This window comes from Ornithorhynchus anatinus, chromosome 1 (genome assembly GCF_004115215.2).
Source record: "Ornithorhynchus anatinus isolate Pmale09 chromosome 1, mOrnAna1.pri.v4, whole genome shotgun sequence".
NCBI lineage: Eukaryota > Metazoa > Chordata > Mammalia > Monotremata > Ornithorhynchidae > Ornithorhynchus > Ornithorhynchus anatinus.
In genome coordinates this window covers 126731276-126758090 of record NC_041728.1, presented here as the reverse complement: position 1 = coordinate 126758090, position 26815 = coordinate 126731276, and the positions used below count along the sequence as shown (strand labels likewise).

At 42.1% G+C, this 26815-nt stretch overlaps 1 long non-coding RNA gene across 2 annotated transcripts in view; it reads right to left on the bottom strand.

Moving 5' to 3' along the window:
• Positions 1–26815, bottom strand: part of LOC120638536 — a 170837-nt gene that overhangs the window by 11464 nt on the left and 132558 nt on the right. For both annotated transcript variants that reach the window (XR_005660239.1, XR_005660240.1), the window contains exon 2: positions 1893–2041. This is a non-coding gene — a long non-coding RNA (uncharacterized LOC120638536). The remainder of the gene's footprint in view (positions 1–1892; positions 2042–26815) is intronic.

Below are 26815 nucleotides of genomic sequence, written 5' to 3'. Positions count from 1 at the left end.
TACCACTATTGCAATTATTATCATCAGAAAGGAAAGGTCCTGATTGAAATCTCCCCTAGGGCATCACACCTGACAGAGAGGCTCTGCAGGAATCTTGAAAATAGCTGGCCAATGTGCATGGAAAGACTGAAGGGGCTACGATGACAGAGATCTCAAGCACTGACTGATCTGTGGTGTTACAGTACAGTAGTGGTACCGTGGCCACAAATGGGTTTTGTTTGTGAAACTCTATGTGCACGCTAGATTGTAAGCTTCTTGTGGGCCGGGAGCATGTCTCCGAACTGCTATATTTTACTCTTCCAACCTCAGTACAGTGCTCTCTGTCTATTGTAATGAATATGATTTGCTGATACACTTAATTAATTAATGATGGTATTTGTTAAGCACTTACTAAGTGCCAAGCACCACTCTAAGTGCTGGAGTAGATCAGGTTGTCCCATGTGGGGCTCACAGTCTTAATCCCCATTTTATAGATGAGGTAACTGAGGCCCAGAGAAGCTAAGTCATTCACTCAAAGTCATACCACTGATAAGTGGCGGCGCTGGGATTAGAACCCATGACCTCTAACTCCCAAGCCTGTGCCCTTTCCACTAAGCCACGCTGCACTTGACAGTGTTCTGGACCCCTACCCGCCTATTAACTGCTGCACAGTATGGTCTAGCAGGAACATGATTGGCAGGGGTAGAACTTACTCTAAGCACTGTTCTAAGCACTGCGATATATGCAAACTATTCAGGTTGAACACTGTCCCTTCCCCACCTAGGGCTCACAGTCTAAATAGGAGGGAGAACAGGCATTTAATTTCTGTTTTGTAGTTGAAGAAACTGAGGCCCAGAGAAGTTAAGTGACTTGCCTGATGACACACAGCAAGCAATTGGCAGAGCCAGGATGAGAACCCAGGTCCTCTGATTCCTAGGCCTGTTCTCTTTCCACTAGGTCATACTGGTTCTAATCTTTGCCCCAGTGTCTTCAAGACAGAGACTGCAGCTCATTCAGCAGTTATGACCCCATTATTATAAGCTTCTAGGAGATCAGACCACTTGTACTCTTCACCCCACTGAAGTCCTCAACTGGGAAGGGTTTTTTTAACCTAGGCCTAATGGGTAAATCAGAATATACTGGGGCTATTAGGCACATGATGATGGCTTCTAGTTCCTCATCTAGAAAATCAAATGGCATTGAAATGGTGTCATCTCACAAGTTCCTAGGTGGCCATTCTGAATACTTTCTCCCTTTTCTTGTAGAAAAGGAGGAAAGTTTTTGCAATCTGCCAACAACCAGGACTCCCAAAGTCACCAGCAGAGGCATGAATACCCCACTGTACTTACCCCAAACTGTTATCTGATCAGCATACAAACCCATTTGAACTGGATTGAGGATTGAGAACTACTTATGGAACTTTACATTTCCTAACCTGGGTCTTTGGTGTTTGTATCACTTCTGAACTCTCTTGTGTTGCGGGATACTGCTAGTAGCCAAATCTCACACTTCTAAAAGGTTTTTCATGTTTCCTGAATAAAGAAGCTGAAAGGTAATTACAATATAAAGTGGCTCCCTTCTCTGTTTGATGAGGATTAGTAAAAAACAGGCCTCTTTATTAATGCGCCCTCATGTGTAACAGGCAGTGAAAAACTCCTTTTGATTCCAAAGATTTACATTTGCAAGAGGTGCAGCTTCATCACTGAAGTACTGGAAATAGAAACTCCAGAGAGTGGGAGAGGGAAGACTTGCTCCCTCCTCAGAGCTGACTGTAACTCAGTGTCAAGCTGTTAAAGCTGCATACTTTGGCACTTATGTACCAACTTTTTACAAAATAAGCTAATCTCTTAAACCCTGAAAAAAAAACCAAAAAAAACACACCCAGATCCAAGTCAACTGAAGAAATTGAATACCTTATCATGGAGAGATGCAGAGCAGCGGAAATCCAACGATCTGTCTCTGTGTTTTGATAACTTCACTGACAATTTTAGCGTCTCCAATGTTTCCAAGGTGGTTGTGCTGGCTGGGCAGAGCTCCCAAGGCCAGTGTTCTGAAAGAGAATCTAAAAAAAAACAACCACCCAGAGGCTTATTTCATAAACCCATTCCAAGAGACAACAATAAGTGTCATTTATATAGCATCTGTCTCATAGACATATTTGCTTTATGATGGCCAATACCCTCAGAATCAGCCCTGTCAAATTGGAACTTTAAAATTGAAAAAGATGCAAGCATCCCCATTTTAACTGAATGCTGACACTATAGCTCTGAGCCAAATCTTCACAAGCACTTGTGGAGGAAGTAAGAGGGAAATTCAACTAGTGGTTTCTTACATATAGCTGCCTGAATCGAACAGTGTTGTTCTGACGGTGAGGTTTTATCCGTTTCTAAGCGGGGTTGACTCACAGGCCCTTCAGAGTCTGTGAATGAAACGTTTGCCCGCTGCTCTACTTGTTTCTCACGGCACATGGCAGCATTTTCAATTCTCCCTCTTGGTGTCATGATCTTCCTGAAGCCTCTGCTCTAAAAATTATTCCTCAACTGCCATTTTAGCTCTGCCTTACCACCAAGCACTTTGTTTTCACAATGCCCCGCAGTGTTTATGTACATACTTTTAAACTCTATTGCCTCTTCCTAACTGTAATTTATTTTAAGGTCTGTGTTCCTGGCCAGTCTGTAAGCAATTTAGGGGCAGAGATCATATCAATTCTCTTGTAGTCACCCCAGTTCCCACTAGAAAGCTCTGCATAGTAGGTATTTCAAAACTAGGTATCCTTCCCTGATTCATCTTTTAGCAATCCTAATTCCCCATCTTGAACTACAACTTCAGCAATTCTACTAAAGCAGCATGGCGTAATGGATAGAGCACGGGCCTGGAGTCAGAAGGTCATGGGTTCTAATCCCAGCTCCGCCACTTGTCTGCTGTATGACCTTGGGCAAGTCACCTCATTTCTCTGTGCCTCAGTTACCTCATCTGTAAAATGGGGATTGAGACAGTGAGCCCCACGTGGGATAGGGACTGTGTCCAACCCTATTTGCTAGTATCCACCCCTGTGCTTAGTACAGTGCTTGGCACATAGTAACTGCTTAACAAATACCCAAATGATTACTATTATTCTGGATCATCCCAACTCTTGTTTTTTTCCACACCCCTGTGGGATGTACATATGTATCATTACAATTTAATTGCAGTTTTTTTAAGGTAATTTTTAAGTGCATACTATATGCCAGGCACTATATGCTTAGTACTGAGGTGGATACAAGATAAATAGGTGGGACACAGTCCCTGTCCTATATAGGGCTCACAGTCTAAATAAAAGGGAGTAGCATTTAAATCCCATTTTAAAGATCAGGTAACTGAGACAAAGATAAATTAAATGAATTGTCCAAGGCCAAACAGCAGACAAGTAGAAGAGCCAGGCTTGGAACTCAGGTCCTCAGTTTCCCAGGCTTTGTCTCTTTCTACTAGGCAATACTGCTTCTCCATTTCTTTCAGTGTATCTTCCCCACTAGATTGTAAACTCCTTGAGGGAAGAGACTGTGTCTATTAATTCTATTTCATTCTCCCAAGCACTTATTACCACGCAGTGGACACTCAGCAGCTATGCTGTATCATTCGATAATTATCCCATTTTTAGCTAGTTCCTGTTCAGTCTCCCTTGACTCTCTGTCCATAGCTGTGCCTCATCATAAGAGATTTAACTTCATTTTCCTTTTAAAGCATTTCTTTTGTCCTCCTTTTCTGTAATTTCCCCATTTCAGCTTGTCATAGAGAAGTTGTGACTGTTGCTCTTATCCACAGTGAAGGTGTGCTGTGGTGAACATTGCTTCAGTGCTTGGATAGCCAACTGTGATACAGTGCCCCATTCAATACCTGTTCTCCCTCCTATATGGACTGTGAACTCCATATGGGACAGGGACCATGTTAGGCCTGATTATATTAATTATGGTATTTGTTAAGTGTTTAATATATGTCAAGCACTGGGGTGGATAAAACCTCCGCACAAAACAAAAACTTCTCACTCTAGGCTTCAAGGCTCTCCATCACCTTGCCCCCTCCTACCTCTCCTCCCTTCTCTCTTTCTACTCCCCATCCCGCACGCTCTGCTCCTCAGCTGTCCACCTCCTCACCGTCTCCCGTTCTTGCCTATCCTGCTGTCGACCCCTGGGCCATGACCTCCCTCCTCACCTCTGCCAAACTCATTCTCTTCCCCTCTTCAAAGCCATACTTAGAGCTCACCTCCTCCAAGAGGCCTTCCCAGACTGAGCTTCCCCTTTTCCCTCTGCTCCCTCTGCTGCCCCTCTATCCCCCCTTCATCTCCCCTCAGCTAAGCCCCCTCCCGCCCCCTTCCCTCTACCCCTCCCCCCTCCCCTCAGCACTGTGCTCCTCCGCTCAATTGTATATATTTTTTATTACCCTATTTATTTTGTTAATGAGATGTACATCACCTTGATTCTATTTATTACTATTGTCTTAATGAGATGTACATTCCCTTGATTCTATTTATTGCTATTGTTTTTGTCTGTCTCCCCCGATTAGACTGTAAATCCATCAGTGGGCAGGGACTGTTTCTATCTGTTGCTGATTTGTACATTCCAAGCGCTTAGTACAGTGCTCTGCACATAGTAAGTGCTCAATAAATGCTATTGAATGAATGAATGAATAAAAGATAAACAAGAAGGATGAAGTCCCTGTCCGACATGGGGCTCACAGAGTTGGAGGGAGAAAGATTTAATCCCCATTTTGCAGAGTAGAAACCCGAGGCATAGGAAAATTAAATGATTTGTCCAAGGTCACACAGCAGGCAATTGGCAGAGCTGGGATCAGAACTTAGGTCCCCTGACTTGTAGACCTTTGCTCTTTCCATTTGGCCATACTGCTTCCCTATCCTGTATCTACCTCAGTGCTTGGCATAGGATTTAACAAATACCACAATTATGTTATTGTGTCTTGACACTTGCCTTGAACACAGGTGTAACTGATCTGAAATTCAAATGTATCCATGGTAAATGCAGTTTTTATAGTCATAAAGAATGTTGGACACTATAAAAAACCTTGATTATTTTCACCTTTATCTAATTTAATGTGATGGTAGCACCACTCTTTGTATATGAACCTCTTGAAGGCACATGAACCTTCTTGAATAGTTTTTCCACTCCTTTGACTCTCCTTGCTTGACTGGGCCTTCCACTCCACATCTCTGATGTTGATACTTGGATGCTGGAACATAACCTGGATCTTTTGCAGTATATTGTAAATCCTGCATTTGGATGAGTTAAAACAGAATGAGAAGGCTTCTGTAATGTTCTCAGTTTTTGGGTTTCCTTCAGCTCAGACTTGGCGGGGACAGAAAGCGGTCATAAAGTAATGTCACCTGAACTAAAGATTTCCAAGTCCTAATTTGGCCTGAGTTGGGTCTGTGATGCTGACCTAAGCAAACATTAAGGGAAAGGGATGTCACATCTAGTCTACCTTCCACCTAGTACAGTCTTGGCACTGAAGTGTATTCAACGTTTAACAGTCTTTCACTTAATGTTTGTTAATTTATTTTCTTTTGGGGCCTGGCCCTAACTTTTGCATCTTCTGTATTTCACTGCAATGCAAAGTCGACTATATCCCTGAAGTGAGGGAACCTAAACCTGATGGGAGTTTTCCTCAACATCATCAGTTCTCATTTGTATGGCATCATGACTTAAATTGGCATTGTAATAGATGCCATTTGAACCAATCAAGCAGTGATTGAATGATGCTTTTCAGGGGTGGATTTAGGATTTACCACTCTTAGATGTAATGTAATCACATTCACTAAGAACTTAGTTTAATAAGTTAGTATTATAGACAGAATTTAAACAGCTATGATTTTACTTTTTCTGACAAGCACCAAAAATTTACCATAGAGAAGTCAAGTGTTTCTGTGGCAAATAGTGGCTGTGGAAATGCTCAGATCTGTAATGGAGAATGAATCAAAGTCCAGCGGGATTTAAGGATTAGTAAGAAACCTATTCAGTTGATTGCTCAATCACATTTACTGAGTATTTACTGTGAGCAGAGGACTGTACTGAATGCTTGGGAGAGTTTCAATATAAGAGTTTTGGTAGACATGTTCCCTGCCATAAAGAGCATATAGTCTAGAGGGAGAGACAGACATTAAAATTAATTATGAATAGGTACATAAATGCCGTGAAGCTGAGGGTGTGGTGAATAAAGGGTACAAATTCAAGTGCAAGGGTGATGCGGAAGGGAGAGGGAGTAGGGAAAATGAAGGTTTAGTTGGGGAAGGCTTCTTGGAGGAGATATAATTTTAATAAGTCTTTGAAGATGGAGAGAAAGAATAGTGGTCTGTCGAATATGAAGGGGGACGGAGTTCTAGGTCAGAGGCAGGATATAGGTGGGGGGTAGGTGGCGAAATAGACAACTGATTGTTTAAATTATCAATCAATCAGTCATATTTACTGAATATTTACGGTGTGCAGAACAATCAATGCATGGTATCTATAGAGTGCCTTCTGAATGCAGAACACTGAGGTAAGACCTTAGGAAAGCACAATCCAACAGAGTTAGTAAACAGAACCTCCTTGTCCACAAGGATTTTACAGTCTAGAGGGTGAGAGAGACATTAAAATAATTTACAGATAGGGAAATGACAGGGAAATAGTTTATGTACATAAATGTCATGGGGCTAGGGGTAGGGTGAATATCAAAGTGCTTAAGGGGTATCAATCTGAGTGAATAGCAGACACAGAAAGGAGGGAAAATAGAATATTGTACTAAGCACTTGGTAAAGTACAAATCAATAGAGTTCATTCATTCAATTCAATCATATTTATGGAGCGCTGTGTGCAGAGCACTGTACTAAGCACTTGGAAAGTACAGTACAGCAATGAATAGAGGCAATCGCTGCTCGCAATGGGCTTACAGGCTTGGGCGGGTGGGGGGAGTACAAACAATCCCTGATCCTAGGGAGTTAACAGTTTTAGTGGTCACATCTGCCACCTCATTCCTGTTGGATCCCCTTGGGTTGGGCTCAGCCCCACAGTTTGGCAAAACTGCCAAGGCCACCCCTTCATCCAATCCCAGCTAGGCTGGACTCCACCAGGCCTTGCCCTCTCCCAGTCAGACAGAGCAAATTGACAGTGAGGATTATCTAAAAAGGAATCGGCACCTTGGGGACTTCCAGTCTTGGTGTCTGCCAAGAGAGGGCTTATCCTCCCCAGATATCAGTCACTAAGTGAATCATATTTATTGAGCACTTACTCTGTGTAGAGCACTGTGCTAAGCACTTAGGAGAGTATGGTCTAACAATAAATAGACACAATCCCCGCCCACAATGAGCTTGTAGTCTAGAGAGGGCAAGACAGACATGGATATAAATAAATAAATTGCAGATATGTACATAGGTGCTGGGGAATTGGGAAAGGGGTCAAATAAAGGGAGCAAGTCAGGCTGATGCAGAAGGGAATGGGAGAAGAGGAAAGGAGGGCTTAGTCAGGGAAATCCTCTTGGAAGAGATATGCTTTTGATAAGCCTTTGAAGTCAGGAGAGAGTAATTGTCTGTTGGATATCAGGAGGGAGGGCGTTTCAGACCAGAAACAGGACTTGGACGAGAGGTCAGCAGTGAGATAGACAAGAGTGAGGCAAGAGAGAAGGTGAGCATTAGAGCAGCGAAGGGTGCGGGCAGGGTTGTAGCAGGAGAGCAGTGTGGCAAGGTAGGATGGCGCTAGGTGATAGAGTGTTTTGAAGCCAATGGTGAGGAGTTTCTGTTTGATGCGGAGGTGGATAGGCAACCACTGGAATTTCTTGAGGGAAGAGGAAACATGGCCTAAGTGGTTTTGTAGAAAAATGATCCAGGCAGCAGAGTAGAGTAGGGACGGAGGGAGGAAAGAAAAGAGGCAGGGAGGTCAGCTATGAGGCTGATGCAGTAATCAAGGTGGGATAGGATAAACGATTGGATTAACATGGTAGTAGATTGGATGGAGAGAAAAGAGTGGATTTTAGTGATCTTGTGAAGGTCAAACTGACAGGATTTAGTGATGGATTGAATACGTGGGTTGAATGAGAGAGAGGAGTCAAGGACAATGCCAAGGTTACAGGCTTGTGAGATGAGAGTGGTGGTGCCATCTACCGTGATAGAAAAGTCAGGAGTAGGACAGAGTTTGGGTGGGATGATAAATTCTATAAAACACAGCCTGCCTGCCAGCCTTCTGGGGTGCTTGGCATGCAGATGAAAATGCTTGGCCACAGACATTTTTGCATACAATTGCTTTAGCTCAAATGGACAAAAAACATAATATCTGTGATATTTGTTAAGCACTTGCTTTGTGCTAAGCACTGTGCTATACACTGGGGTTAACATAAGATAATTAGGGCAATCACATTTTCTGTCTTACATAGAGTTCACAGTCTAAGGACAAGGGAGGAAACATTCCCCAGAACTTTCACCAGAAGGTCGTTAGCACGGCCGAAGTTTATGTAGACACTTCCCAATCACTAAATTTTGAATAAAGACAGGATTTACATACAAAAAATGTGATTGCATTTTGCCTGTCCTCTTCACACAGCTCAATATTCATGGGAACTACATTCTCCAGAGCCTGGAAAGACTCTGTCTCTGCATTCCCCTCTTTCTGTATAAGTGTATATAAGAACATGTATGTGTATATGTATATGTAATTATAATAATGATAATGGCATTTGTTAAGTGCTCACTATGTGCCAAGCACTTTCTAAGCACTGGGGTAGATATCCAGTAATCAGGTTATCCCATGTGGGGCTCACAGTCTTAATCCCCATTTTACAGATAAGGTAACTGAAGCACAGAGAAGTGAAGTGACTTGCCTAAAGTCACACAGCTGGCAAACGGCAGAGTCAGGATTAGAACCCATGACCTCTGACTCCCAAGCCCATGCTCTTTCCACTAAGCCACATAGGACAGAAGGGATATTGGAATATACTGGGAAGAGCTTGGAAGCCAATCAGGAAGAAAGAGACAACTTATAAATTTCAACTGTGTTTGCTTCTTTGGCTCTTTCCCTAATCAATCAACCAATCATTCATTTAATCATAATTATTGATATTGAGTGCTTACTGTGTGCAGAAGACTATACTAAGCACGTGGAAGAGTACAATACAGAGACAAAGAGAGGCAATCAATCAGTGGTATTTACTGAGTGCTTTTTGTATGCAGAGCACTGTTCTAAGTGATTGGAAAAGTACTGTGCGAGAGTTGGTAGATGCAATCCCTGCCTACAAGGAGTTCACAGTTAACAGAAGGGAACAGACATTGAAGTAGATTAGGGAATGGAGAAATAGGAGAGTATAAGGATATTTACATAAGTATTACGGGTCTGGGGTGAGTCAAAGCGATCAAGAGCATAGTTAACACAGAAGAAAGGGCTGATGGGCAAATAAAGAGCTTAATCTGTGAAGACCTCTTGGAGGAGATGTGATTTAGGAGGGTTTTGAAAGTGGGAAAATTGATGAATTGTTGAATACCAAGGGGGAGGTAGGTTGGTGTTAGTGGAGGGTGCAGGTTGGCTTGTAGGAGATCCACCAGGTTAGTTAGGAAGGAGAGAGCTGATTGAGGGCGTCAGAGGTGATAATAAGGAGTTTCTGATGTGGAAGTGGTTGGGCAACCGTAGGAGGTTTTTGAGGAGTGGAGAGATGTGGACTGAGCATTTTTTCAGAAAAATGATCTGGGGAGCAGAGTGGAGTATGGACTGGAGAGGGGAGAAACGGGAAGTCAGCAAGGATGATAATGCAGAAAGAGTGCTTTAATCTGGTGTGGTAGCTGCTTGGATAGAGAGGACATAGTAGATTCTAGGGATGAGGTGAAGGTAAAATGAGCAGGATTTCATGACAGACTGAATGGGTGCGTTAAATGAAAGATGAAGCTCACTGTGAATGCATCTAACAACTCTATTGTAGTCTACTCTTCCAAGCACTTAGTACTGTGCTCTGCGTGCAGTTAAGCATGCAATAAATACCTCTGACAGATTGATTGAGGATAATGTCAAGGTTACCAGCTTGTGAGGCAAAAACAATGGCAGTATTGTCTAGAATGATAGGAAAGTCAGTTGGGGAGAGGGTTTGGCTGGATAGATGAGGACTTGTTAAGTATGAGGTATTGGAAGAACATCCAGGAAGCGATGTCCTTAAGGCAGGAGGAAATAATAATGTTGGTATTTGTTAAGCGCTTACTATGTGCAGAGCACTGTTCTATAGTGCTGGAGTAGATACAGGGTGATCAGATTGTCCCACGTGGGGCTCACAGTTTTAATCCCCATTTTACAGATGAGGGAACTGAGGCTCAGAGAAGTTAAGTGACTTACCCACAGTCACACAGCTGACAAGTGACAGACCAGGGATTCAAACCCCTGACCTCTGACTTCCAAGCCCGGGCTCTTTCCAATGAGCCACGCTGCTTCTCCAGTGTAAGCCTGCAGAGGAGAGAGGTCAGATCTGTATAGGTGCTAATCACCTACTTGTTCTGATTTGTTGCCTTTCTATTTGGTGGACTGTGAGTATACTTCTTCAGGCTGAACAAAGATTGTTTGTTTATAGAACTTTGTATAGTTATGGATGTTTGTGTGGTTCTGGAACTTTGGTAGCTACTGAAGCATGTATAATAAGTGAAATGTAAGCATTTGAATCTGGTCCATTTTGACTTAAGCTCTGCCTTATCCAGAGTTAGTCTGGTAGTAATGGCGAGTTCACCATGAATTTTTTCCTGTTTCCAATACCAGTAAGTCTAGTAACTTGCTTTCTTTTAGTGCCACAAAGATTGTAGTCACAATCACTTGGAATAGTACTCAGAACAATATTTTTTTTAAAGAGCTCATGATTCTTTTAGATGGCTTACGTGGGGCAAGCTCACTTTAATGAATATCCCCTAAATAAAATCAGAGAAGAAAAGGAGAAGAGTATTTCATAGGTCCTTTAATCCATATCCCTCCCTATTTTGCACATCATCATCTAAGTCACTGTACTTCAAAGCTAATTTTATGAGAAGCAGTGTGGTCTAGTGGAGAAAGCACAGGCCTGGGAGTCAGAAGTCCAATACCATTCTGTGGTCAAAAGAGCCTGTGCTGCCAACACTTCTTTCTGCTTCCAAGTCCTACTGCCTCTGCTGCTTTTAAGTACTGCTCTCCTGCTCTTAGCATACTTCCTTCTTACTTCTCTGCATGCTTCTCCCTACCTCTGTACTTCCTCAGGTGCCCCCTTTTCAGCATGCCTTAGTTGTTGCAGCTGTGGCTCAATGTGGCAGTCATTGATTGGTCCAGGGCCCTTATCGGCTAGAACGGGGAGAGAAAGCCCCCACCTCCCTCCATGCTCCACCTCCCCCAGGCCAGCAATCACCTGTCTCAGGTAGAGCTCATCTCAGGTCTGCCAGTTCCTTGGTATGTGACCTTAAGCTGGTCACTTAATTTCTCTGGACCTCAGTTAACTCATCAGTAAAATGGGGATTAAATTTTCCTCCCTCCAACATAGAACATGAGCCCCATGTGGAGCAAACACTGTGTCCAACATTATAAACATGTATCTACTGCAGAGCCTAAAACGATGTTTAACACAAGGTAAGTGCTTAAGAAATAGCATATTAAAAAGATGGAAGGTAATTTGATAATCTTCCTATCCAACTTTTTCCAGGATCTCATCATTCACCAAAATTCCCTGTGTACTTAAATCTGGTTTACAGAGAGCACAGAATTACATAGAATCCTATCTTGTAAAAATAATAATGAAATAATTTTTGAAGTCTTTTAATGCTAACATTAAACAAGTAATAGTTTTGTGTAAGTTATATAAATTGGTCTTTATTTTATATACATATATATGTAAAATGGCAACAAACACCACTATGAGTAAAATTCACCTTTGAGTGTGTTCCTAACTGAATATGGCCAATTCAGGACAAGCCATCCCCACCTGATTGTGCAAACAAGAAAGACTTTCTCTTGCCGTAGGTTTAAAGTGTTCAGCAACTATTGTTTTCTCTTTTCCCTCCTTTGTCTCTTGTTTCTTATGAAGCTTTGGCTCAAAAAAGGAACCTCCTTTCTTGACAGCAGTATCCCATTCTGATCTATCCTCAGCAGCTGACTCCCAGTTTTCAGTTGGGATATAATATCTTCAGAGGCTTTATTTTACTACATCCTTAAAACACTGCCTCTGGCCTTGCTTTCACTCTCCCAATTTCAGCTGTCTACAAAGCAGTTTTTGTGGATCCTGCTGTCACTTACTCTTTTAACTGCCCACACAGCATGTTTGTGTTAAGGTAAGCTCTGATGCTAGGACACTGACTAATATGCCAGTATTCCATTGTTGGTGATTTATTCTGCTATTTTCTGAGTGGAGTCCATGATATATATACTCATAGATGTGTGTGTGTGTGTATATATATATCTCAAGGGCTCCACTCAAAAAATGATATATAAACATACATATATATGTATAAGTATAGTATATATCATCATATATCATGGATATATATATCTGTAATGATATATCCATAATATAGATCTGTAATGATATATCCATAATATAGATCTGTAATGATATATACATATATATCTATATTAATCTAGCCATAATATATCTAATATATCCATATATCTATATTTATCTATATATACTTATCCGCAATAATCTATCCATATATACATCTGTAGGGAAATTAGAATATTCTGGTAGAAGGATGGGAGCCAATCAGGAAAGACAGTGTTTTTAATTTATAAAGGGAAATTCAGCTTTGCCTGCTTCTTTGATATTGAGTAGAATTTGTAAATGATATTGATGGAACTGCTCAAGATGGTGGATGGGGCTCCTGTGAGGGGTGAAGGGTCCAGTTCTCATATCCTAAAGAATCCTGAACAACCCTACTGCACTCTGCACATGTAAATTGATCTAGAACCAGGATGTGCTGGCCTTCTTGATTTAGTGTTCTACCTCTTAGTCATTTTTAAACACGGGCAGACACAATTCTTTGGTAGGAGTTGTAGTAATGGTATTTACTGAATGCCCACTGAGCCTACAATGACATGGAAATACACCAAAATATTTCAGTCATTTTTCATCTGAACATCCTGTTTTCTTCCCTTTCTGCTGAAGAAGTGAAAGGAAAATCTCATAAGAGTTAAGGTTAAAGTTATTAATGAATAGACATGCCTAAATCACCTTGTTTTACCTATGTGCACATAGGACTGAGCATACCTCCTGCCCTCATGGAACTTTCATTTTAATTGGGTGCTAAAGCTACCCAATCATAATTCCATAAGGAACCAAAGTACCTGATACTGGAAGACAATATTGATCTTCCCATTATGTTGTTACATCTGTCTCTAGAACACATCCCTGACCTTCATGGGTTTGTCATTCTAGCCTAGATTGTTTTCTAAACCTCTTTAGCAAGGTCTCCTTTAAATCCTACATGCTGTACGACAAATGTATAGGGAAGGGGAAAGGATAAGTATGACTGGGTGCAGAGGGAAAAGAGTTAGAAATTGGTTTTATGAAGTAAGGTTAATGGGATTGGGTTTTTTTTTTAACCTAGAGAAGACAAAGTGGATGACATTTTGGAATTCATTTTTTACGGGAAGGTCCTCTAGCCTGTAAGCTCCCTCTATAATTTGTTTGTTGTGTTATGGGTAGAAATGTGTCTCCCAACTCTATTGTATTGTTCTCTCCCAAATGGTCTGAATCATCATCATTATCATCAGTAGTATTTACAGAGCACTTAGTATGTTCAGAGCACTATGCAAAACATTTGGGAGAGTACTATATAGTAGACTTGGCAGACACCATGTCCCCTACCCATTACTTGTACACGGTAAGCACTCAATAAACACCACTGATAACTATGAAGTTATTCTCAATGATAGTTATGGGGTAAATCACTGGAATAAACTCCCAAAGGAGCATGTAGAATGCCTAATTTTTCCATAAGGATTCCCATGGACAGACATTCTGTTTTGAAGGCAGAGTTAAGGTTAGATTAAAAAGGTTGTGCTTTCTAGTTAGATGAAGAACTAAATAAAGGTTTTGTTTCAGACACTCACTAGCCAGATTTCCAGCCATGTCAGGGCTAATGTGGCAGAGACCTTCAGGTTGTCTAACTTAAGCAAAACTGGATCCAGAAATATAACTTACTGTTTTTGCTATTCTAGAGTTTATACAAAGTCCCACTATTGATCCAGAAATTTTGTTCTATCAACCACTCAGCCAGTGACATTTATTTAGTGCTTACTCTGGGAATAACACTGTAATAAATGCATGGGAGAGTACAATATGACAGAGCAGGCAGCCTTGTCCCCTCCCCACAAGGAGCTTACAGTCTGCAAGAGGATATAGGCATTAAAATCCATTAAGGATATGTACATAAGTGCTGTGGGGATAAGAGTAAGGTGAATATCAAGTGATTAAAGGGTACAAATCAAAGTTCACATGCCTAGGTCTTTGGTATCTAAAACTCTCCCTGGACATGTCACTCCCATGCCTCAAAAAATCTCCAGTGGTTGCCTATCAACCTTTCCAAGAAGCAAAAACTCCTCACTCTTGGCTTCAAAGCTGTCCATCCCCTTTCCCCCTCCTACCTCACCTCCCTTTTCTCCTACAGCCCAACTAATAATAATAATAATGTTGGTATTTGTTAAGCGCTTACTATGTGCCGAGCACTGTTCTAAGCGCTGGGGTAGACATAGGGGAATCAGGTTGTCCCACGTGGGCTCACAGTCTTAATCCCCATTTTACAGATGAGGGAACTGAGGCACAGAGAAGTTAAGTGACTTGCCCACAGTCACACAGCCGACAAGTGGCAGAGCTGGGATTCGAACTCATGAGCCCTGACTCCAAAGCCCGTGCTCTTTCCACTGAGCCACGCTGCTTCTCTGTCAATAATCTCCTCACCGTGCCTTGTTCTCTCCTGTCCTGCCATCGACCCCGACCCACATCCTACCTCTGGCCTGGAATGCCTTCCCTCCTCACATCTGCCAAACTAACTCTCTTCCACCCTTCAAAGCCCTACTGAGAGTTCACCTCCTCCAGGACACCTTCCCAGAATGAGCCCCCCTTTTCCTCTGCTGCTCCTCTCCTCCCCATCACCCCTACTCCCTTTCTCTGCTCTACCACCTTCCCGTCCCACAGCACTGATATATATTTGTACATTATTTTATTTATTTTATTAAATCTATAATTTCATTTATCTATTTTGATGCTATTGATGTCTACTTGTTTTGTTGTCTGTCTCCCCCTTCTAGACTGTGAGCCTGTTGGGTTGGGATTGTCTCTATCTGTTGCCCAATTTTACTTTCCAAGCTCTTAGTAGTCTCCGCACACAGTAAGTGCTCAGTAAATGCAATTGAATAAATGAATGAATTACCTAATTAACAATTATTATGCAAAAACAACTCAGAATCACCACAGCTAAAAGTAAGACCCAGAGGAAATTCCTGAATGATTTTGTATGCCTAATTATTCCAACTGAAGGGGAGCATTAAGGCCAAAAAAATTAGGATAAAGGAAGTAGTTTTGGCCAGAACTATTAAGATGTGTAGGCCCAGTGGACAAATTCTCCGGGCTTCACTCTGAGTAACAGTTTCAGAGTGGAAGGCAAGACTTGAATGTAACCTATTTTAGTAACTCATAGCATCTTAATTCCTTTTACTCCTGCCTAATTTTTCCCAATAGCCTTTACTCAAAGTTTTCATCAGAAAGACAGAAACAATTAATTGTGTTTTCAACCTTTATAAGGGTCTCTTCCTTCTCTTCCTCTTTATCCCTCTTTCTTAGCTGTTCTCCTCCTCATATATCTTCTGTTACCCTGCTGTCCTTTCTAGTTGTCATCACTGATAAACTAGAAACATGACCAGCAAATCTATCCAATAGACTATGCCTTGTGAAACTCACTTCTTTTAAATTGGAAATGTTCTGAGTTGTCTCAGTTTTGATTGCAATTGAAGCAGCTTGGCCTAGAGACTAAAGCTCGGGCCTGGGAGCCAGAGGACCTGGGTTCTAACCCCAGCTCCACCACTTGCCTGCTGTGTGACCTTGGGCAAGTCACTTCACTTCTCTGTGCCTCGGGTTTCTCAACTGTAAAGTGGAGATTTGATACCTGATCTCCCTCCTACTTAGATTGTAAGCTCATTATGGGCAGGGAAAGGGTCTGCTATTTCTGTTGTATTGTACTCTCTCAAGTGCTTAGTACAGTGCTCTGCATATAGTAAGCATTCAATAAATATGATTGATTGATTTATTAGACTGTTAGCCCGATGTGGGACAGGGACTGTGTCTACCTTGATTAACCTGTATCTATCCCAACTCTTAGAATGGTGCTTAACCTGCTAGTAAGCACTTCATAACTACTATAAAAAAATGTGTGTGTATCCTTGAGACCAGGACAGCTATTTTGAAATGGTGAATACCTGTATATTCTTCCCAAAGTACACAAGACTAAGGCCAGCATGCTATAGGTGGTAAAAGTTTGTTGATAGTGATGGAGCCAGGCAAGTGTCTGTTGTGTTTGAATACAATCTCTTTGGTCTGAGGCATTAGTGATGAAAGATGAGCAAAGCAAACGAGGTCTATTGAATTGATGTTGAGTTTTAAGAGGAACTCAAATAAAATCAGGATCTTTATAATACCAGGGATATGAGATTGGGCAATTTTGCACCAGCCCATTTTGTTTAAGACTCTTCTAATCTAAAATATGGTACAGCAAAGATGTGCAAAATGGTCTGTCAAGAGCACCTGGAAGGTGGTTATGATCTCATAAAAAACAAATAGCCATTCCAGTTCAGCACACTGTCCATCAAGCCTAGAGCCTTTGGTGCCTCAGAGAGACACATTTAGTAATGTGTGGCAAGCAGTCCTACCTCCCTTACCAGTGGTGAGCTGATGCCTGAAATATGGTATTTTATATGCCCTGACTTCACATCCTTTACTGGGAGTGCTTCTTTTGAAGTTTGAATCCAGGTCTTTATCATTTAGCATGGGGGTTATGTCTGCAGGCAACTGGCCTACTGTGATTTCTAGTGACTCACTGAATTGTGGGTCTGTTAATAAAATGTAAGTGGAGTCTCCCAAGACCTAGCTTGTTTCCCTGACTGGAATGGGTTGATTTGAGAGGAAGTATGGGAGAATGAGCAGGCACTAAAAAATGGTGTCAGGGATAGGAAAAGGACACTGTTTCTCATTAGACTGTAAGCTTCTTAAAGGCAAGAATTGGGTCTAACAACTGCATTGTATTCTCCCAAGTGCTTAGTACAGTGCTCTTCATAGAGTAAAGACTCAAAAATATAAATGATTGAGTGACAGGGGCTTGAAGGTGTGAGAATGAGGCAGCCAGGAAGATTTTCCTTTCACTAACCACCCATTTGTTTCTTATTTGCCTCTTACCACTATAGTCAAGCCCTCTGAGTCAATAAAGACGATTCACCCCAGGCAGCAAAACATAGGTGTGTAATTCAGCTGATGCCCTTAAGTAAAGGGTACTCTGTTAATATAAGTTCTTCACTAGCTATATTTCGTACTATTTCTTCCTCTTATTTGTAACTAATTCTTCTTCTTCACCTGTTAATCCAATATATCTTTACTTATTTTCAAACCACCTTCTCTATCCTGAAGTAGATATACAAAATACAAAGAAATCAGTGAAACCAACAGCACAATGTTAAAATAAATACCGTGACCTAGTGGAAAAAGAACAGGCCTGGAAAACCAGAGGATCTGGGTTCTAATTCAAGCTCTGCCACTTGGCTCTTGTGTGACCCTGTGAAAGTCACTTTACTTCTTTGTGCCTCAGTTTGCTTATTTGTAAAATGGGGATTTAATACCTGCTCTCCCTCCTACTTAGACTGTGAGCCACCTGATTTGATTATTTTGCATCAAGCACTGGGGTAGATACAAGCTAATCATGTTGGGCACCTTCCCTGTCCCACATGGGGCTCATAGTCAATCTCATTATACAGATGGGGTAACTGAGGTACAGATAAATTAAGTGATTTGCCCAAGGTCACACAGCAGTCAAGTGGCAGAGCTGGGATTAGAACCCAGGTCTTTCTGACTCCCAAGTCCATGCTCTATTCACCAGGCCAAAAAGAGGGCATTCCTGTATAAATTCACAGCCGGGTTTCGGAGTGGATTCAAAGATGACACTATGGGCATGAAATGTGAGAAGTGTGGCTGAGGAGACATAAAATGGCTTCCACACAATAGTCCCAAAAAGACTGCCCCCTGCTGCACCGTTGTACTTGCCAACCACAATACCAGATGCTGTTTTCATTTCTCCTCCTTCTAAGACAGTAGATCCATTTTTAATTGCTGAATGCCAGGCTGGTCTGATCTCTGCCGCACCTTATGGTGGAAGTTTTCTTTAGTGAAATCTTTAAAGTGTTTCTTCTGCCACCTTGTATAAGATTTCCCCATTTCAGTTCACCATGGAGGAATCCTGCAGTCATCTTCATACATCCCCTCCAGTGGACCTACGATGCCTGTGAGCATTCCTTTGATGTCGATCTTGCCATGTGACATAAAGCAGGGAGGCAAGACCGACACCCCCGAGAGGGTGTTGGTGGCTTTACAACTGAATCGTGCCATGGGATCTATGGCAAGCCCAGGTCTCCCTGGTCTATTAGAGAAGCAGCGTGGCTCAGTGGAAAGAGCACGGGCTTTGGAGTCAGGGCTCATGAGTTCGAATCCCAGCTCTGCTACTTGTTGGCTGTGTGACTGTGGGCAAGTCACTTAACTTCTCTGTGCCTCAGTTCTCTCATCTGTAAAATGGGGATTAAGACTGTGAGCCCCACGTGGGACAACCTGATTCCCCTATGTCTACCCCAGCGCTTAGAACAGTGCTCGGCACATAGTAAGCGCTTAACAAATACCAACATTATTATTATTAGAAATCATGTTTACCACCTGTATTGTATTTCACTCTTCAAAGAACTTGTACTATGACCTGCACTCAGCAAGTGCTCAATAATTATCATTTATTGATAGGTCGGACACCACCATTACTTAATAGAGCTTCAGTTTGGTCTCAATCTTGATGCCAAGTTGACTCCACACTCTGACAGCCTCTTAAAATATATAGGTATTTCTTGATTCCATTTTCCATTTACAGCATTGTGAAATGCCAGTACAGATTTATCAGTCAATCAGTGAGAGCTTCCGATGCACAGAGCACTCTACTAAGCACTTGAGAAAGTACAAGAGAGTTGGGAGACTAGACTCTTGCTCACAAGGAGCTGACAGTCTATTGGAGGAGACACGCATTAGCACTGTGCTTCAATCTTGCTTATATCACTGTTAGCCCACATCTGGGCATCTTTCTCAAATCCAGCAGACAATTTCTCTCCTATCCCCTCTTCAAAGCCTTATTTAAGGCACATCTCCTCCAAGAGGTCTTTCCAGACTAAGCAGCCCCCTTTCCTCTTCTTCCACTCCCTTCTGTGTCGCCATGACCTGCTCCCTTTATTCTTTCCTGATCCCAGCCCTATAACACCTATGTACATATCTGTAATTCTGTAATACTCTCAACTCTAGACTGTAAACTGTAGACTGTAAACTCACTGTGGGCAGGGAATGTATCTATTATTGTATTGTACTCTCCCAAACACTTAGTACAGTGCTCTGCACACAATAGTGCTCAGAAAATATTATTGAATGAATAATTTGTGGTTAGGGTAAACAGCATGGCATAGTAGATAGAGCACCGGCCTGAAAATCAGAAGGTCATGAGTTCTAATCTCACTCTGCCACTTGTCTGCTGTGTTAACTTGGGCAAGTCATTGCATTTCTCTGGGCCTCAGTTCCTTCATCTGTAAAATCGGGATTAAGACTGTGAGCCCCATGTGGGAAAAGAACTGTGTCCAACCTGATTTGCTTGTATCCACCCCACTGCTTAGTACACTGCCTGACACATAGTAAATCCTTAACAAATGTCATAATAATTATTATTATTAAGTATTGTGGGACTGTGGTGTGTATCAATGTGCTTATAAGCCCAGGGCATAAAGACCCAGAAGGGAGGGCAGATAGAGGAAATAGAAGGCTTGTCTGGGAAGGCCTCTTGGAGGAGATGGGATTTTAAGAAGTTTTTTTAAAGTAGAGAGAGTGGTGAACTGCCAGATGTGAAGAAGGAAGGATTTCCAATTCCAAGGGAGAATGTGGGCAAGGAATCAGTGACAGGATAGGCAGGATCAAGGTAGAAAGAGTAGGTTGGTGTTAGAGGAGTGTAGTGTGCAGGTTGGGTTCTAGTAGGAGATCAGTGAGGCTAGGTAGGAGGGAAAGAGTTGGTTGAGTGCTTTGAAGCTTATAGAATTTTATATGGAGATGGATTGGAAATCAATGGAGTTTTCTGGGGAGGTACGACTGAATGCTTTCTCATAAAAAATGATCCGGTCAGCAGACTGAAATATGGACTGGAGAGGAGAGAAACAGAATGCATGGAGGTCAACAAGGAGGATGATTCAATAGTCAAGGTGGGAAATGATGAGTGCTTGTATCAGCAAGGTAGCCATTTGAATGGAGAGGAAAGGACAGAATCTAAAAATGTCATGAAGGTAGAATGAAGATATAACTGGAAAAAATTTTGTGACAGATTGAATGTGTGGGTTGAGTGAGAGTGATATATCCAAGATTTTGCCAAGGTTATGGCCTTGAGGATGGTGGTGATGTCTAGAGTGATAGGAATGTCAGGGAGAGGGTAAGGCTTGGGTTGGAAGATGAGGAGTTCTGTTTTGGACATGTTAAGTCTGTGGTGCCAGTGGTACATCTGAGTAGAGCTGTCCTGAAGGCAGGAGGAAATGTGAGACTGCAGAGAGGGAGAGAGTAAGGGCTGGAGATATTGATTTGAAAATCACGTGAAGAGAGATTTTAATTGAACCTGTGGGAGTGAATGTGTTTTCCAAAGGAGTGGGTTTAGATGGAAAATAGAAAGGGACCCAGAATTGATCCTTGAAAGAGTCCCACAGTTAGAGGATAGGAGCCATTGAAAGAGAGACAGAGGAATGGTCAGAGAGATAGGAGGAAAGCCAGAAATCAATCAATCATTAGTAAATCCATTAATTAATCAATTTTACTTTTGAGTGCTTACTATATGCAGAATACTGTACCAAGTGCTTGGGAGAGTACAATATAACAGAGTTGGTAGATATGTTCCCTGCGCACAATGAGCTAACAGTCTAGAGGGGAGCCAAGGTTGGATAATGGTTCCAGGAGAAGGGATGAGCCCATAGTGTTGAAAGCAGCAGAAAGTTTGAGCAGGATTAGGATAGACTAGAGGCCACTGGATTTGGCAAGAAGGAGGTTACTGATGACCTTAGAGAGGGCAGGGTCCATGGAGTGAAGTGGGAGGAATGCAGATTGCAGAAGATCAAGAGAACTGAAAGAGAGGAAGTGAAGGCAGCAGGTATAAACAATCAGCTCTAGGAATTCAGAGAGGAATGGAAGCAATATAGCCTAGAGGAAAGAGCACGGGTCTGGGAGACAGGGTACCTCAATTCTAATCCTGGCTCTGCTAAACACTTTCTGAGTGACTCTGGGCCAGTCACTTAAGTTCTCTGGGCCTCAGTTCTTCTGTTCTCCCTCTTTCTTAGATGGTGAACACCATATGGGACAAGGACTGTGTCCAATGCCATTCACTTGTATCTACACCCCAGCTTAGAACTGTTTGACACATAGTACGTGCTTAATGAATACGATAAAAAATGGTAGAAGGGAGTTGGAGTGATAAATAGAGGGTGCTATGGGGTGAGGAGAGCTCTAGGTTACTGATGGAAATCCTTGGCTGAGGTTAGAGTTTGCCTGGTGCAGATTAGCACATAACCTTTATCATCTTCAGGCTAAAGATCACCCCTTAGTCCAGTGCTATTTCTGAAAAGCGGCTCACAATCATCAGTGTGTTCTCCTTTGGGTGCCTTTAGAACTCTCATGAAAACACAAATGAAATATATGCTTCAGAGTGTTGCAACTCTTCCTCAAGCAATAGTCCCAGAGTTTTTATATCAATGGTAAGATTGCTTGGCTTCCAATTTGATGGAGAAGAGACACAGAACTAATGAGACCAATTTGCAGCAGGACAAATGCATGCTTGACATTTCTCATTTCCCATATTTGTAATTTATTTTAATGTCCATCTTGCCCTGTAGATTGTAAGCTTCTTGTGGGCAGGGATACTAACACCCCTGTTAGATTGTACTTTCCCAAGCCATAAGTACAACACTCTAAGCACTGTAAGGGCTCAATAAGTAGCACTGATTGACTGACTCATTGATTATTAACAAGATTTCTAATAGGGAGCTATGTTGGACTCCAAATCGTGGGCACAAATAGAGTAAAGATATCTTCTCTGAAGGTCTTTAAAGACTGAAGTAATTTTCATCTTTTCTGGGATGATTTAGGTCAGACACCTTTGGAGACAGCAGGAGGGACCAGATGTCTTCTCGAGCTTGCTGCCAACCAGGCGAGTCAAAGATTTGACAAATGACTGCAATGCTGTCCCTAGGTATACGAGGTTTGATAATGCGATAGATCAGAACTCCATGCCAGGGATGGGCATTTCACCTGCTCTAGGTGAACTAAATAAAACATTGTGGGGCTCAACATTTTGGCTCGGAAAACTCGTCATGTAGTGAGTTTTGAAGCCTAAATGGGGCCCAGAAGCTTTGACTTTAGAGGGGAGAGGGTTTGCCATTCAGAGGAGTCACAGTTGAGGGCTTTTGGTGGATGGAACGAGAGCCAGGAGCTGGAGAAGGCCAAATACTTGGCAGCAGCAGATTGCAATGTGTGATTCAGAACGGAAAGCACCAACCGCTCACTGAAATATGTCAGGCTGCTTTATGAGCAATTGTAAAGGCCAGTTGAACCATTTTATATTCACTGTGAGATCTAATAAGGAACTAAAGCCAAGGCAAAAACGTCCAGATTAGAGAAATATGCTATGAAAATTTGCTGGTGAGTATGAGTAATGGGTACTCTCTGCTGCATGAGCTTCCTTGGTGAGGCTGAGTACAAATAGATCTGCTCAGGAGTTGTAGCTTTGAACTCATGAATAGAGCCACCGGTCCTAGTGAAGGAGACCGGAGAATACAAAGGCAAGAATTGAGCTCTGCTACTGCCTTGTAGTTGAATGCAGTGAGAGAGATACTTTTTAAAATAGCATTTGTTAAGGACTTCGTTCATATTTACTGAGTGCTTACTGTGTGTACATCACTGTACTAAGCACTTGGGAGAGTACGATATAACAATCAACAGACACATTCCCTGCCCACAATGAGCTTATAGTCTAAACGTATTGCCAAACACTATATTAAGCTCTGGGAAGATGTGAGGTAATCAGGTTGGACAGAGTTCCTGTCCCAGTTGGGCTCACAGTCTAAGTCAGAGGAAGGAGGATTCGGTTCCCATTTTATATGTGAGGTAACTGAGGCACAGAGCAGTTAAATCACTTGCCCAAGGTCACATGAGTGGGAGAGCTGGGATTAGAATCTGGGTCCTCTGATTGCCAGGCCTGTGATTTTTTCCACTAGGCCATTTTTTTTCCCACTTAATTTCCTTTCCCTTTATGAGAAGAGGGGAATGGCTGCAAACTGACCCAGTGATTCTATCCTTTGTCTGGCAGCTCCTGTTTGTCTCACCTAAAGCATCTCCTCAGCAGAGCTTGATGGAGGGAAGAAGATGGGTGGCAGCTTAACCAGGTGTTGCGCAGTTTGTGGTTTCCCCCTCGAAGAATTGCTGCTTGGATCATTTTTCAAAAGAAATGATCAATCAAAGTCTCCCTGCTCCACAAACAACTCCAAATGGTTGCCCACCCACCCCAAAAGCAGAAACCCCTTATTATCAGCTTGAAGGCAATCGGTCAGCTCTTTGCCTTCACCTGATTCGACTAGTCTACAACAATACAGTCCACACACTTTGCTCTTAATGCTAATCTATTCACTGTACCTTGAGCTCATCTATCTTGTTGTCAACCCCTTGCCCATTTTCTCCCTGGGGCCTGGAAATCCCTCTCCTTTTATATCCAAAAGACTCTCGACCATCTTCAAATCCTACTAAAATCATATTTCCTCCAAGAAGCCTTCCCTAACTAAGCCCACATTTTCCCTATCGATCTCTCTCTCCCTTCTGCATTACCAATGCACTCAAGTCTATACCCCTTAAGCACTTAGAGAAGCAGCATGGCTTACCGGATAGACCACGGGCCTCGGAGTCAGAAGGAACTGGATTCTAATCACACGTCTGCTGCGTGACCTTGGGCAAGTCACTTCACTTCTCTGGGCCTCAGTTATCACATCCATAAAATGTAGATTAAGAGGATGAGCCTCATGCGGGACAGGGACTGCGTCCAATCTAACTTCCATTTACCCCAGTGCTTGGCACATAGTAAGTGCTTAACAAGTACCATCATTATTATTATTATTTGAATGATGATGATGGTATTTGTTAGGTGCTTACTATGTGCCAAGCACTGTTCTAAGCACTGAATGTCACCCCGTCCCACAACACTTATATGCACATCCTTATACACTGCCTTTTATACCCTATCTCTAATTTACTTTAGTATCTCTCTCCTCCACTGGATTCCAACCTCATAACACTTATGTACATCTTTCTAAATTATATATTATTTATATTGACGCCCATCGCCCCCTCTAGACTGTAAATCTCTTATTGGCAGGGAACATATCTGTTAATTCTGTTGTTAGTAGTGAGCGCTCAAAAATTTTGCACATAGTAAGCGCTCAATAATTGCCAGTGATTGATTGATAAGTGCTCAGTTACTATTATAAATTGATGAGAGGAGGAAAATGAAATGGTTTTGTCCTCTGTGGCTCTCAAATGTGTGTTGCTAATCCCTTCAGTGCCTCGGGAGACAGAACAAGTGCATAATATTTGATAGTGCTCTCCCCTATTTCAAAAGTGTCCAAATCATTTACACAAAAATTGTAAATGAAAATAAGTATCTGTTCTATTTTGGAACCCAGTGCAATACACTCTGTCCTCCTCTGGACTGTAAACTTTTTGTGGGCAGGGACCATCTTTACCAACTCTGTTGCATTATATTAGAAGCAGCATGGTGTAGTCAATAAAAAATGGGCCTGAGAGTCAAAAGGTCATGTGTTCTAATCCTGGCTCCACCACTTGTCTGCCATGTGACCTTGTACAAGTCACCACTTCTCTGTACCTCAGTTACCTCATCTATAAAATGGGGATTGAGACTGGGAGCCCCCTGTGAGACACAGACTATGTCCAACCCAATTTGCAATACTAAGCAATAATTATAAATTGTCATGAGTTCTGAAGGCTATATATCTAGATGCCCATTATTTAACTAGGAGAGCAATAGATTATTCTAATTTAATTGGCTAGTGTATCTTGGGTAATAATAATGTTATTTGTTAAGTGCTTACTTTGTGCAGAGTACTGTTCTAAGCGCTGGGGGAGATACAGGGTAATCAGGTTGTCCCACGTGAGGCTTACAGTCTTCATCCCCATTTTAAAGATGAGGTAACTGAGGCACAGAAAAGTGAAGTGACTTGCCCACACTCACACAGCTGAGGAGTGGCAGAGCTGGGATTCTAACCCATGACCTCTGACTCCCAAGCCCGTGCTCTTTCCACTGAGCCATTCTGGGTAATGATGTCATGTTTTCCTGAGAAATAAAAAAGCAATGATAAAAGCAATGAAAGGGAACTTATCTGAAGCCTGTCAACCAGCTCACCACCACCCATCATGTATGAAGAGATAAAGCATATCTGAGAAGTGCTTTCCTAGTCATGGATCATCCCTGCTCAGCTTCTTCACCTAACCCAAATCCAAATATAATGTCAAGGCCAATTCTGAACTCTAGACTGCACATTCCTTGTTTCTATAAACTCCCTTGCTTGGAAAAGTGCAGACTCAAATGCCATTGATCGATTCTGGAAGCTGTAGCTACAGGCACCAAGGCAGAGGTTCATGAAAAAGAAAAAAAAGAAAAAAGACATTATGTGTGTCTGTCCTAATGTGTTGGTTTAACTGTTCCAAATAGCAGCAGAGAAAATGGATTCAGGAGTTTTCCAATTGTATCATTCTAACAAGAGAATTTTATCTGAGTGAGGGTGTTTGTTCCATATCTGCATGGGCAGATTTCAGGAGTCCAGTTCATCTTCAAGGGTGTGATCAGAGTGGGACTAGGACAGCTGCAGTGGGAGGGAATATGATGTTTTCCCTTTTATTTCTGATACTTCCCAGTTAGTGCTCTCAATTAGTTACAAGGAAAGTGAATGTTGGGGGGCACAGCCTCTCTCCAAAGGGACCTTCTTTCCCAGGCAGCCGGAGTCCACCACCCAATCCCTCCAAGCACTTCCCCAGCCACTCACAGGGAAGGGGATGTGTCTGGAAAGGGCAGTTTCTGAAAATGGCCACCAGTCTTTGCCCACACAAACTTAATTCCAGGTAAGGGGAGTCCAACAGATGGAGAAGCTGCCTCTAAGGTCTAGGCCTCAAGATGCAGGAGTGGAGTCCTTTGCTAGAGATGGCTAAGCCCTCATTTCTGATTAGACTGTAAGCCCCTCAGTGGGCAAGGATTGTCTCTATCTGTTGCCGATTTGTACATTCCAAGTGCTTAGTACAGTGCTCTGCACATAGTAAGTGCTCAATAAATACTATTGAATGAAAGAATACTAAGTGAATAGAGCTTCACGCAGAAAATATGCCAGATATTAGTGTTTTCCCATCTAAAAGCCTGACCAAAACAATATGGATATTAAAAAAAGTCATAAAAGAGGAATGGAAATATGTACAAGCAATGAAATTTTATGAAATCTCACTTCTTTAATGTGCATATATATAGAATTAGCTTCTCCAT